Source organism: Gekko japonicus, unplaced genomic scaffold, assembly GCF_001447785.1.
Source record: "Gekko japonicus isolate JY-2015 unplaced genomic scaffold, Gekko_japonicus_V1.1 scaffold161, whole genome shotgun sequence".
Taxonomy (NCBI): Eukaryota; Metazoa; Chordata; class Lepidosauria; order Squamata; family Gekkonidae; genus Gekko; species Gekko japonicus.
Window position 1 is genome coordinate 387140 of NW_015167062.1, and position 8237 is coordinate 395376.

The window sequence follows — 8237 nt, forward strand, 5'->3', positions numbered from 1 at the left end:
GGCCATTCCCCCCCCCAAACCCCCCCCCCCCCCGCAAGGCAGTTGGATCCTTTTGTCTGCCAAGAGAAGAAGACCGATTTGACACAAGAGCTGTGCCGCAGTTGCACCACCCTTTGCCCCTCTTCTATTGGTCAATTTCCCACTCAAAGCCACACAGCTGCATTTTGACCCGTGGTTTCGCCCGATTTCCCCCATGGTTTCGTGATCCTCAAAAAACAGGATCACAAAACCAAGGGGAAAATCGGGCGAAGCCGCAGGTCAAAATGTGGCCACGCGGCTTCGAGTGGGAAATTGACCAATAGAACTGAAGAAAAGGGAGGCGCGACTGTGGCGCAGCTCTTGTGTGAAATCTGTTGAACAGTTGCTACTAGACATAACCTTTGTAGTCAGTTTGAAAGCTAGGCATGCGGTTAGTGTTAGCTACAACACCTGCAGTATTTTTGTTGAAGAGAGGAAATTCTAGCTAACAGAAGATGTTGCGATCCTGACCCACCTACACAGAACATACAGAACAAAGTTTGAGGTGGAATGTAGGTCACAGCCAAGTCAAGTGTGTGTGGCTATATGAGGCTTTTGCCCATATAAAGTAGAAAACAAACAAGCCCTCTCCTTTCTGGAATTGGGTCTTAGGGAGGTTGTCAACAGAGGCGGGAACTCAGTGTCATAGGTGGCTGATAAAGGATATTGGGGAAACAGGCAGACAACAGACAATGCAAATTGATGGCAATAAATGAACACAGGGAATGCTGATGTATATGGATCTGTGCCGCCTCAACCATGGGCCTGGCTGAACACCTCTGTCTTGCAGGCTCTGCAATAGGTCCCGCAGGGCCTGGATCTCAATAAGGAGAGTGTTCCATCATGCCAGAGCCAAGAAAGCTCTGGCTCTAGTTGAGGCTAAGTGGACATCTTTAGGGCCAGGGATCACCAATAGATATTGATCCATTGAGCTCAATGCTCTATGAGGGACATATTAAGAGAGAAGGTATGTTGTTCCCAGACCTGAAGTTATCTTGGTCACAGACCACATAGGGCTTTAGAGGTTAGAATCAAGACCTTGAACTTGACCCTGTATTCAACTGGCAACCAGTACAGTTGGTGGAGCACCGGTTGTATATGTGCTGTTATTAGTGTTCCAGTTAGAACACGTGCCACTGCATTTTGTAAAATATGTATACCACTGTCTCCTTTACAGAGCTCAAGGTGGCTCACAATCTTAATTACACAAATCAAATGCATATAAAATTGCCATCCATTCTCATGAACAAGAGACACAAGAGCAACAGAATCGCAGTCATGGTTGTCTTTTGTGTTGCAGAAAGAAATGAAAGGAAGCAAAATTCTTTCCCCCTGAGCTCTGGATTCAGCTCAGTGACGTGAATTTTGATTATCTCCTTCATTTTTCATTAAGGATATGGCTGTATCAGTCTTTTATTTCATATTTCATATATCATGTTGTTACATCCATACCCCCAAATGAAGACACAAATACAACACATGGGTTTATTAACTATGAGCTGAAATGCACAACTGATCTCTCTCCCTCTGTCTTGCAGGCTCTGCAATAGGTCCCGCAGGGCCTGGATCTCAATAAGGAGAGTGTTCTACCATGCCAGAGCCAGAGCCAAGAAAGCTTTGGCTCTAGTTGAGGCTAAGTGGACATCTTTAGGGCCAGGGATCCCCAATAGATATTGATCCATTGAGTGCAATGCTCTATGAGGGACATATTGAGAGAGAAGGTATGTTGGTCCCAGACCTGAAGTTATCTTGGTCACAGACCACATAGGGCTTTAGAGGTTAGAATCAAGACCTTGAACTTGACCCTGTATTCAACTGGCAACCAGTACAGTTGGTGGAGCACTGGTTGTATATGTGCTGTTATTAGAGTTCCAGGTAGAACACGTGCCACTGCATTTTGTAAAATGTGTATACCACTGTCTCCTTTACAGAGCTCAAGGTGGCTCACAATCTTAATTACACAAATCAAATGCATATAAAATTGCCATCCATTCTCATGAGCAAGAGACACAAGAGCAACAGAATCGCAGTCATGGTTGTCTTTTGTGTTGCAGAAAGAAATGAAAGGAAGCAAAATTCTTTCCCCCTGAGCTCTGGATTCAGCTCAGTGACGTGAATTTTGATTATCTCCTTCATTTTTCATTAAGGATATGGCTGTATCAGTCTTTTATTTCATATTTCATATATCATGTTGTTACATCCATACCCCCAAATGAAGACACAAATACAACACATGGGTTTATTAACTATGAGCTGAAATGCACAACTGATCTCTCTCTCTCTCTCTCTCTCTCACACACACACACACACACACACACACACACACCCCTTTGTGCAGGTTCTCTAAAAGGCTGTCCAATGGAGTTGCAAGCATTTGAATAATCATAACCTGAACACAACCCCAGAGTGGCCACCTGCCACCCTTGCTTTTCCTTGCCCGCACAAGAAAACTTGTCAGGAGAGGTGTTGCCCATCAACACTATCACCCCACATTGGTTGATATGAACACTCAAGTGATGATGCCCAGCACTGAAGGAATTTCTCCCCAGCCTCCCAGATCCAGCCAGCCATGGGTTATTGTCTTATTATCACAGCCAATCTCCAATTCCCTGTCGTATGATCTGCCCTTGGCAGTGTAGTAAGAGATTGAATTGCTCTAAATAATTGGGCTGGGCGAGAGCTCACAGACGCAATCGTGGCCGCATAATATTCTCTTTTTGCGGCCTTGGTTGCCATCTCATAGGATCTCATAAACGTCCTGTAAGATGTTCTTGTCACTCCATCACAAGTGCAACGCCACTGTCTCTCTAGCCGTCTAAGCTCCTGTTTCATCAACCTCAGCTCCTGTGTGTACCAAGGAACAAGTTTAGAATGGGGACGCAGAGGACGTCGGGGAGCAATCACGTCAATGGCTGCCGAGAGTCAGGTTTGCCAGTCCTCGATAAGCTTATCTAGCAAACCGCCATGGGCATTGGATCCCACAGAGCCATTTGAAGCTGCATGGGGTCCATTTGGTTATGCGGGTGAGCCAAAATATGCTTGTCACCCAAACAGGGTCAGAGTGGCACATTCATGAGGGCCTTCAGAACATGGTGGTCTGACCATGGCATGGCCATAGCCGTGACCCGGTCCACTGTAACCCCCACCACAAAGATCAAATCGAGCGTGTGCCCTGCTCTGTGAGTTGGGGCCGTAACACATTGGGAGTGTCCTAGTGCTGCCATGGACAACACCAGATCCATTGCCTGTGTGGAGGTTGCATCATCAGCATGGACACTGAAGTCACCCAAGACTAACAGCCTAGTGTGCTCCAGTGCCCATCCTGATACGGCCTCCAGCAGTCTTTACCATAATTGCTGGTTTCCAGGTAGGACCTTACTGGTTTGAGTTTCAAATCTGAGTCATTTTGGGGGGTCCAGAGTTTCAGTACCAACTCTGTACAGGCACACTTGTTCGTACTCTGGAGACCATTATTTTCAATGGGAAATGCTTTGGAGGGAAACTGTTTATAAATATATTGGTACCACGTTTGCACAGAACACTTTCCTCCTGCTACTCTGTTGGTTAGGCTGCAAGAGGTAGGGAGCCTGCTCTACCCTATAGTTTGGCACCTTCATTTTTTCATTGGTGTAGGAGTGGCTAATTGTTTTCTGTGGATTTTTAGGGCAAGAAATGTCATTATAGTTTCTTTCAGTTTGCCTTATTTTCATTGCTGCCATGGCTGATTTCTTCTGCTTCTTTTTTTTTACACTAGTTAAGAGCATAAGAAGAGCCCTGCTGGATCAGACCAGTGGTCCATCTGGTCCAGCATCCTGTTTCACACAGTGGCCAACAACAGGGCATAGAGGCTGAGGCCTTCCCCTGATGTTGCCTCCTGTCTCTGGGATTCAGAGGCTTAGTGCCTCTGAATATGGATGTTCCCCTCAGTCACCATGGCTAGTAACCACTGATAGACTAATCCTCCATAAATCTATCTAATCCCCTTTTAAAGTTGTTTATTACTGTGGCCATCACTACATCCTCTGGCAGCGAATTCCACATTTTAATCACTCTCTGTTTTATGTCATGTGCATGTTGTACAGCCATTGTACTGAACTGACACAGAAATAAAGTTGAAAAAATCTGTTAACTTCAGTGGGGAAAAAATCAACAAGAGCAATGAGAGGGTGGAGCAAAACTACAAACATGTGGCTTTGAAACTGATCCAGACATCTTTTGAAATTACCCATTTTGGTTACCATATAGTGAAACCATCATGTAGACAGGACTTACATTTCCATGAGCAAGCCAGACAGACAAGGCATGGCTTTCAATAGAATGTCATTGCCATTGCTCTGCCCTTTTGCTGAGAAGAAGGCTGTACTTCTGATGGGTTTCTAAAAATGCCTTGGACATTTTGGTGCCTGGGACAGAAACCAAATACCATCTCAGTCCTGGTAATAAAAATATAAGAAGCTATCAATGAAATCCTAAACACAGTTACAGCTTTCTAAGCCCACTGGCTTCAACAGACATAGAAAAGTATAACTCTGCATAGGATTGCACTGTATATTTGCTGTGCTTTAATGGTACCTCACAATCTACCTGAGACAAGCAACATCACTCTGCCTAATTTCAACCTTAGCCTTGTGTGCTTCTTCAGAAATATCTCTTTAAAGGTAGTAGACGTAATGGTGTTTTCTTTTATGTTATCAAAGGGTTATATGGTTGGAAGGGTTGTATGGAAGGGTTGTATGGTTAGAAAAGATGCTGGTAAAGGCACCCAAGATGTTCAGTAGGCTGGAATACATTCAGTGCTACTAGCAATGTGTTTGTGGTGTTCTTAGCTGGGGGGGGGGAGATGATAACGGCATGACAGTGCTTTATAAAACTATGAGGTGTTTGAAGAAAATTGGAGAGAATATTTTTCTCCCTCAAAATGCTAGGGCTACTCAGTTAAACTGATGGGCAATAGCTTGGGGACAGACAACACCCCCCCACACACACGCACACACTTCTTCACACTTAATCGGGTTGCCAGTTCAGGGTTGGAAAATACATGGCGATTGGGGGGGGGGCTGGGGAGGACAGGGGGAAGGACCTTGGCAAGGTATAAATGCCATAGAATCCACACTCCAAAGCAGCCATTTTCTCCAGGGGATCTGATCTTGGTTGTTTGCAGATCAACTGTAATAGTGGAAGATCTTCAGGTCCCACCTGGAGGTTGGCAACCCTAGTTTAAGTGATTGAATTTGTTGTCACAGATGTGGTGTTGGCCAGTGATCTGAATGGTTTAGGAGATTAGACAACTGTATGAAAGGTGACAGATAAATGGAAATGGAACCCAAGTGTGCCTTTGAATACTGAATCTGAAGGTGAGAGGACAAACAGTAGATGTCCGAACATTGGTAGATTTACTTGTGAGATTCCTATAAGTGTCTTGTTGGCCACTGTGCTGAATTGGACTGAGCTTTGTTCTGCTCTAGCAGGGTTCTTCAAACTTTCTTATAGGGATACTTCAATTTCCTCACTACTTTTGCATTGTATTGAATTTGTTTTAAAATCACACTACTGTTCCTACCGGGAAATAAGAAGTAAAATAAAACAACCCTTGCTAGGTGATGCAGTCAGGTGCCCAACTGCCCATAAAGAACTGTCCTGTTCAGCCTGAGTCCATGAAATCATTTGGACCCTGGCAACACTTGAATGGTCAATGTTTGGGAAAGATTGGCAAACCTTACAGAATGCTTAAATGGATTTCCAATATCTCACATGTTTCCTAACACATCATGTTGATCAATCAAACCATCTTCCCGATTTAGTCACAAACAGAGACTCATCTCCTGTGAAAATTAACCTTGCTTCATCGCATCCTCTGGTGAGGTAGTGTTTTTGAGCTCTGCTTTGCCAGCACCTGCACCCACCCTCCCCTACCTTGTGCAGGACCCAATAGGAATAAGATAAGGATGGAACACTGGTTAAACTAAGGACTCACAGACACTAGGCAGGCAATGGCACACCACCTCTGAACACCTTGAGAACCCTATGAGGTCACCATAAGTTGGCTGTGACTTGATGGTACTTTCTACCACCACCAGACTCTTAGGACCAGTTGTAGATTAAACTGCCTTTTTGATTGCTATTGATTAGACACATACCTCCATTTTCCCACCTTCCTTTATCCAGTTCTTAGCCATTATAATTCAGCCATGTCCAGACTACACACCCATGTGTTGATGGCAGGGCTCTTTTTGTAGAAAAAGCCCAGCAGGAACTCATTAGCATAATAGGCCACACCCAACAGCAGGAACTCATTAGCATATTGGGCCACACCCCTGACAGCACAGCTCATTAGCACATTAGGCCACACCCGCATGTTACCAGAAGTGTGGTTATCCAGCCACACCCACCTTTTGCTTGTTATTCTGTTTACCTTGTTTGTTGTCAAAACCCAGGGCCTTTTTTTGTAGCAGGAACCCCTTTGCATGTTAGGCCACACACCCCTAATGTAGCCAATCCTAATGATTTTCTGCTGTTGGGTGTGGCCTATTATGCTAATGAGTTCCTGTTGGGCGTGGACAACTTGGGAGCCAGCCGGAACTCCGTTCCTGTGCGTTCCTGCCCAAAAATAGCCTTGGTTGACGGTGTGAGGAGAGAAAGAGGGCATGAGTATGCTGGCTCTGCCCTCCACCAGATCCTCTGTACAAACATGCAGAGCAAGTGTCTGTATGTACATTCCACCCTGTGATCAGCAACACTGTTTTTCTAAAGGTTGATAATCACAAAGAGAGAACATGCAGTCACTTCCTCCATGTGTTTGTACCTTGCAAACCACTCGTTGATCTTCCCTTCACAGTTTTTCATCTTGCTGTTTCTAGGCTCTACTTTTCTTTTTGAAGACTGCATCACAGTCCCAAACAGGGAAACTTCCATTGTAAATGGTATTTGGACTCTATTAGCTATCTAGCCATGATTTCAACATCTGAGTTCAAGGGTTTAATGACTCTTCTAGGCTAAGAAACATGAACATGAAGTTGAGCAAACTTCAGAGGACAACATAAGAACATAAGAGACGCCAATGTTGGATGTGTCCCCACGTGTCCACGGAAAACAGGAGGGCCTGGCGAGATCTTGTCCATGGGGTCGCGAAGAGTCGGACTCGACTGTGCGACTGAACAACAACAAAAAGGCTAAGAAAAAAAGTCAGCATACAATTAAGTCTACAGCTTTTGGTGTAAGTCATACATTAAGAACTGGCAAGTTGATCCTGAAAGTCAACAGGATGCATTTTTAAAATTTAAAGTAAAATTATTGGCATTTAATCTGAGGTATTTTGGTGTGAAGCTACACTACTCTCCTATATAAAGGGGCCTTTCAAACACAAATCCAAAATAGTCAGAAAATGTATTTGGTTTGCTTATTTCCCTGTTTAAAAGCAAAGCACACTGGGTCACTCCCAGAACAAAGTTTGGGTCCAGTGGCACTTTTAAGACCAAAAGAGTTTTATTCAAAAAAAATTATTTATGTACATTACAATCTACTATTCTAATCTAAACATGATGAAATGGTAATCATATAAACAAAACTTGTGATTCCTGTTTGGTCTTTGAATCTATTAAACATCTTCATTACTCTGTATGCTAATTTATTGCTCACCCTCCACCTATATGTATGGACTGTATCATTGCATCGTATGAGCACATGGAAGTTTATACCTTGACTAAAACTTTGTTGGTCTTAAAGAGGCCACTGGACTCAAACTTTGTTCTGCTGCTTCAGACCAACATGGCTACCCACCTGAATATGAGTCACTCCCAAGTAGTAGCATTCTTCAAGATTCTACTACACTAGCAGAGAGTCATGGTCCATCACATCTGTTACCTCTCAGACTGCATCGCTAAGGAAGTTTCAGATGTTTCCCCATTCTCATGTTTAGGTTTAGCTTTACAGAGAACGCATAGACCCCCATACATACAACAAATTAATCTGGCCTGTAGCAAAACAAAATAGAATAAGTATAAACCAACTGCAGATACAAAAGTCCACATAACATAGAGATCAAGTTTAAAGCCACCCTGAGCCCATTCGTGGAGAGGGTAGGATAGAAATAAATAAATAAAACTGGTGCATTTTTGGATTAAAAAAACCAGAACCCTCTGCCTTCATATGAACCATATATCAAATCTGTTCTAATAGGTCAATATGGAGGAAATATAGCCCAGTGTCAACTGTATTCCTAC